This window comes from Hippocampus comes, unplaced genomic scaffold (assembly GCF_001891065.2).
Source record: "Hippocampus comes isolate QL1 unplaced genomic scaffold, H_comes_QL1_v1.1 scaffold122, whole genome shotgun sequence".
Lineage (NCBI taxonomy): Eukaryota > Metazoa > Chordata > Actinopteri > Syngnathiformes > Syngnathidae > Hippocampus > Hippocampus comes.
The window spans coordinates 434,266-440,886 of NW_017842059.1; positions in this window are offsets into that span (position 1 = coordinate 434,266).

Genomic DNA, 6,621 nt, shown 5'->3' on the forward strand with positions numbered 1-6,621 from the left:
TTGATGCCAGTGTGCAGGGTGTGAAGGAAGGTACACCAAAAAATGGCCAAAAGGAGCATATGATGGCTGATTTGAACCAAAAATTCAGACTTTCTTTTTTGGCATGGTTTTTTGAGACTTTTTTGTGCTCATGATAAACCCATCCATCAAATTTATTGTTGCCAGGTCAAACTGGCTTTACTGGCTGAATTTTCAAAGAATTCTTGCGTTTCATTTAATTTCTGTGCTTTTTAGTGAATCATCCAAAGTTTCCGCCGTACTCTGTCCACCTGCAGTGACCAAAAAAAATCACACTTTAGTGTTGCCCGTCTCTCTAGTATATGTGCTTTAAATACGGTAGCAATCAGACAAAATCTCTCGGGCAAAGTTAAGGAGCTCTGGAAATGGACATAATTTTCATAAAAAGGATTCTTTGAGTCGGCACATTGGTCAACTGGTTCGCACCTCCGCCAATTGGTTAGCACGTCTGCCTCACGGGGCAGAGGTGCAGAGTTCGATTCCGGTATGCGGCCTTCCTCTGTGGGGTTTGCATGGTCTCCCCGTGCTTGCGTGGGTTTTTCTCCGGGTACTCCTGTTTCCTCCCACAATCCAAAAACATGCACGGTAGGTTAATTGATCACTCTAAATTGTCCCAAGGTGTGAGTGTGAGCGCAAATAGTTGTTTGTCTATGTGTGCCCTGCGATTGGCTGGCAACCAGTTCAGGGTGTCCCCCGCCTACTGCCCGAAGACAGCTGGGATAGGCTACAGTACACCCGTGACCCTTGTGAGGATAAACGGATCAGATAATGTCTGGAAGAATGGATCCTTTGAACCAAATTGGCAGACTTTCTGTGTCTATTTTGGCATGCCTCCTTGTAACTTTTTTGGTGGGTCTATTCATGAGACTGTAGCCAAGTCAAACTGACTTAGGAGGCTGAATTTAAGAAATTTTAAGAGGTGTACCCAAGATTTATCAATCCCTAAAATGTCTGCTTCAAACCGAAATGGAAATTTTCCCATGTCTTTCTGGACATAGCTTCTTAAGACTTTTTTGTGGGTCTATGCATAAAAGGCACTCATACCGTAGTTCATGTTGCTCAGAAAAAACTGGCTTCGGGGATGAATGTTCCAAAAATCCAGGAGCCATTGAATTTTAACATGGCAGCTAGAAACCCAAAATTTCTCGGACCCGTTTGCTTTTTAGGACCCTTGGAAATGGCCAATATGACTCTAACACGGTGACTTCAAACCAACATGGCACACCTCCAGTGTCGTTTCAGGCACGGCTTCTTGAGACTTTTTTTGTAGGTCTACTCATGATAGGCACCTCTCTCAAGTTTCATGTATCGAAATAAAATTGAGTTTGGGGCCTGTATAAAAAAAAAAAATCAACATCTATCCATAGTATTTATTCAAATAACTACAATTCATTGTTTATTTTATGAATAAACTGTTCAAATGTCATTGAATGCCCATCGCGAGTGCACATTTCATCAACTGTCATTCTCCACAAACAAATATTTCCCTGTGTAAATAATCACTGTGACGAATAATGGGCTTCTCCACTGTGTGATGTCACATATCGGGCATCCTGGCATATACTAACAGCTAGTCGGGCATTCGGCACTGTGATGGTGCTCGAGATAACGACCCCCCCAACGCCCACGCCATGCTGCTCCATTACTGCCCGTCAAGTCTGTTTGATGTTAATGGCCGCCGGCTGGAGCTGACCGTCTGCAATTATCCACACTCATATGGCCCGAGAGGCTCTCTGGTTAGTGCCTGAACTGAAATATGAAAATAAAGGCAAGTTGAGTAATCATTAATCCGGCAGGTATGTCCCGCGCCGGCCTTATCAGACGGCAGTCTGCCGAGATCGGGATTTTGAAAAGCGGGGCGTCTGATTGGTTGAACCTTGAAGTCAGGTGTGAGGGGTCATGTGGGATAAGACAGAGTAGACAGGGTGGGCAAATCTTTCTGCTCCAGAGCCACATTTGATTTTTAAACATTCTTTTGTAATCGGCCAGATGAGCCACATCGTGGTTAAATTGAAATAAAATGTTGCTGTGAAATATGTCAAAAATGAATTAAATAATGAGAGTGTGTGTGTGTGTGTGTGTGTGTGTGTGTGTGTGTGTGTGTGTGTGTGTGTGTGTTCTCATGACTTTCATGTGAATGTTGGTCTCACACACGCGCACGCGCAAATGTACGGCGTATGGAGGGGAAAAACTCAGACCAACTAAAATGGCATTCCCACTGTGTGCGCGCGCGTGGGCATGACTTTTGTGTCGATGTTGGTGTCGGTTGTTGACAAAATCCAAATAATCTCATAATTTCACGCAGGCACAGGCACACAGATGCATTCACACACACCCATCTTCTTTGGATCAAACAAGGGCGGGGTTGGGGCAGGGTGAGTGTGAGGCTTCCAACTGATCCCATCAAACCTATCAACTGTGTGTGTGTGTGTGTGTGTGTGTGTGTGTGTGTGTGTGTGTGTGTGTGTGTGTGTGTGTTTGCACAGTAGTAAAAACCTGAAAGAATCCCCGCTTTACCTTCTCCTCCCACCTCCCCCCAACTTCACCTCTTTCTCCTCCATAAACCCTCCTCTCCCACCACCGCAACCTCCCAGGACACCCAGGTGTGACTTCGCACGCACGCACGCACGCACGCACGCACGCACACACACACACACACACACACACACACACACACACAAAGCGCTCTTAACAGTCATAATGCATGCTCGGAAACGGATGCCTTGAATTAATTTTTTTTTCCTCTTAATTGTGTGTGGCGGGGGCGCGGGTGGGGGGTGGGGGGCTATAGGGTATGGTGGGCCAGCGGTGGCGCTCCCCCCCTGCACTGATAGATAGAGCGGGTGTTATTAGCTCAGTGGCAGGTGAGTCTGTGGCGTCTGTCTCTTTTCGGGGAGAGACGCTGTTTGAGTTAAGCGCCCGCCGCTTGCGTAATGCATGTCGCCGACCTGCTTCAAATTCCAAAACCGCACAACAACAAAATCACTTGACGGTAGCACCGCTTCGCATGCAAGACTCAACGCTCTATTGCCGGCTCCAGAGTCGGCCTCAGCCTGGGCTGTCACTTACTGCCACTAAATCAATGTTTGACAGTTTTAGTTTTCTGTCAACAGCTATTTCACTAAACCATCTCTTGTACCAAAACAAGCAAAAGAAACCGTTATTTACATACAGACTCTCTATCTCTCTCCCTCTCTCTGTCGTACACAACATTCAGAATTCTGAGCAGGTATGATATAGCAGGGACTGAGGGTAAATTAAACACTAAAAAAAAGAAAAAAAGAAACACAATGAATCAGTTTAAGTTGCGTTCACCTCGTTTTGCTACAGCCCACTAGGTTTCTGATGTGCGCCTTGGCAAATTTTTTGAAAATGTCAAAATGTCGCCAGGCATCCACGGCAATCACAGCCTGTTTTGTTTTTGCCCACCTTATGCCCAGTGTTGTGTCACAACCATCCATTTTTTTTTCCTGCTGTGACATATAACATGATTGCCGTGGCCACCAGGAACATAGCGTATACATAGCTCGATGTAGAGGCCTCCCCAGATAGAGTTGTCAAACTCGGTTTTGTCGTGAGCCATATTGTAGTTTCCCCCAGAGAGCCATTATGGCTGTGAAACCACATACATGTTTAATTGTCATTATCTACCAAAAAAAATTAAATAATTGAGGGATAACTTTGAAAATCAGAAGACACGGAGAAAAGTTACAGCGATCCCTCACTTATAGCGGTTAATGGTAGACCGAGACCTCCCGCGAAAGAGGAAAATCCGCGAAGTAGGTACCCCCCCGTACAGGTTTATGTACATGTGTATGAGTATATATAATATTTATAAGGCCAAATTTAATGGTATACATGCATGTAGAAGTAAATGTTTGTAGTAATTAACATTATTTAATGCTATATACTAATATATATACATGAATAAGATATATGAGTTAGGTTAGGTTAGCGTATAAATAACAAAATAAGTAAACATATACATGTAGTACTGTATATGTTGCTCGATGTGACTCGCTGTTGTTTTGCTGACTTTCGCTGCCTCTTGCGGACCTTTTCGCTATTTGTATTTATTTTTTCATGAATATCTTTGAAAAATCCGCAATGCACCGAAACTGCGAAAAGTGAACCGCGAAGTAGCGAGGGATCACTGTATTCCAGTTACTGGAAAAAGGTTTAGTAACTCCCCCCAAAAAAAGCAACCATATCTGAAAACATTTACTTATTCCACACGACAGTTCGAAATTTTGGTCGATTTTTTCGTAAAAATCATGTAAGTTGATGCACGCGATTTGCTTTCACGAGCCACATAAAGTGATGATCTGAGCCTGCTTCGAACCAAAATGGTGACTTCTCGTTCAATTTCCTGCATGGCTACTGGAGACTTTTTGAATTGTGCTATTATGGCAGACTTTTCCACGCAAGCCTTCAGTTCCGAGAAATATTGACTAAAAATGACCTGCACATACAAACGAGAAATTAAAAGTATCAGTTTCATTGAACTGCTCTGCTTCAATCTCATACCCAACTTTGGTATCAGTATTTGTGTATATCTTCCCACCACCACGACTTCTTGCATCACAGGTTTGTTCTGACAAGTGCAGGAGCAGAGCATCTCTCCGGCGAGGGGAACATCCCTGCTCCTCCTCTGTCACCATATTGTGCAAACACACCATGCAAACATGGCTGTGCTCACCGTATGTGTGTGTGTGTGTGTGTGTGTGAGAGAGAGAGACGCATAAGGCCAAGTAGCAAAAGCTCGAAGCAAAGGAAAAGAGGCCGCGATTAAAAGTGTGAGATAGCCACGTAGAAAAACCGAGGCCTTTGTGTGTCTTATCCTCGCCTCAAAAATTGTCTCACACTTTAACCCCGTGACTTGTTCACCTGGCATACCAAACCCACCGCCCCCCCCCCCAACTCCCTCCCCCCCTCCATGGCCAACCTCCACACCCCATCCCATTCATCCCAGTGCAAACACTCCTGCCTGCTGCAGGAACAAAAGCTGCCATGAATAATGGCAGCCAAATGTCACCGTTTTCTTTTCGTGGCCGCCGCCGCCGCCTCCCAACTCGCTCCGCCAGGGCCCAGCCTGCTGTTAACCATTAACGCAGCACCTGAAGCGGCAACAATGAACAGAAATTCAGGGCGGAGTCCAGGTACAGCCGGAATTGAAGCCCTTAAAAACATCCTCGTCTTCTCTTCAAACTCACGACATGTTCACTTAATAAGCATCAGTTTGGAATTGTCTTTGTTTTTCTTCGGCAAAATAGAACTTTTCAGAAATCCAGACCCACAAAGCTTCAATTATCAGCATGAAATTTGCTAGACAGGTAAAGTTTTGGTAATCCATCATGAGTTGACCCACAAAAAGTCTCAATCTGACATATCTGAAAAGACAAGAAGTCTCATATTCTGGTTTGAAATGACCATTTTCTTTGGTTTCATTTTGGCTCTTTCCAGGTGTTTGTTGATTCCTGGCAGCTCATCGTAGAATGCTGTGAAATCCAGCCCCTGAAATTAGTTTGACTTATAAACACGAAACTTGGTCATTTTATCATGATTTGACGCACAAAAAAGTCTCAAGAAGGCATGCTTGAGAAGACACAGGTAGTCTGCCATTTTGTTTAAAACGTGTCCTTTTTAGGGTCTTTCCAATGGACTTTCAATTTTGCCTGCTACTAATAATGAACCACATGCATAGACCCGCGGATAATGCTAAATTCTGTACCATTTGTGTTCAAATTGTGAGAAAGGTGACGGCAAAGTTTGACTCCTGGATTTATGCTCAGCTCCTCTTTAAACCCAGGAAACCTTCAGCTTTTCGCATCCATTTCGAACTGTTTTGTTGTTATTTTTAGTCCAGCTCGAACTTTTTTGAAAATTCAGCCCCCAAAGCCAGTTTGAGTCAGCAGCGTGCTGTTTGGTGTCGATCATGTGTCGACCTGCCAAAAATTCTCAAGATGTGTCGGAAAAGACACAGGAAGTCTGAGGTTGTCATTTTCCATGAGTTATTTCCGATTCTTTTCAGGTTTGACGACTCTTCATATCTTCCTGGATTTTGGGGGGGAAATGCAGCCCCTGGAGCAACTTGAAACCAGGTAGGCGTATCTTTCCTAAGTAAACCCACAAAAAAAGCTTCAAGGTGTCAGAACAGAAAAAAAAATGACAGGGGTTCTGCCTTTTCGTTTGGAAGCGTCTCAAAGTAAAAAGACTTTCCTCCGGATGATTCCCTTTCCAGTCGTTAACTTGAGGATTGCTGTATTTGTCATCTTACTTCACCGTCCAGCTGATGGTGACAAAACTGAAGTCTTTCTCTCTACCTGCTTCTTCTTCTCGCTGACTTCCCTCCACGGGAGACTGCGGCCATCAGCATCAATACCTCGCTGTGTTCCGTCCCTTTCGGGCCAACACTGCTACCTTTGTGCCCGCACTGTGCCAGATGAGACTAAAATTAAATGCGCTTTAATTGCAGCCTTGTAGGGCGCTGTGTATGTGCGTGTGTGTGTGTGTGTGTGTGTGTGTGTGTGTGTGTGTGTGTGTGTGTGTTTGTGTGTGTGTGCCCACGCGTATATGAAGTGTGTCAAGTGAAGAGGCGAAACA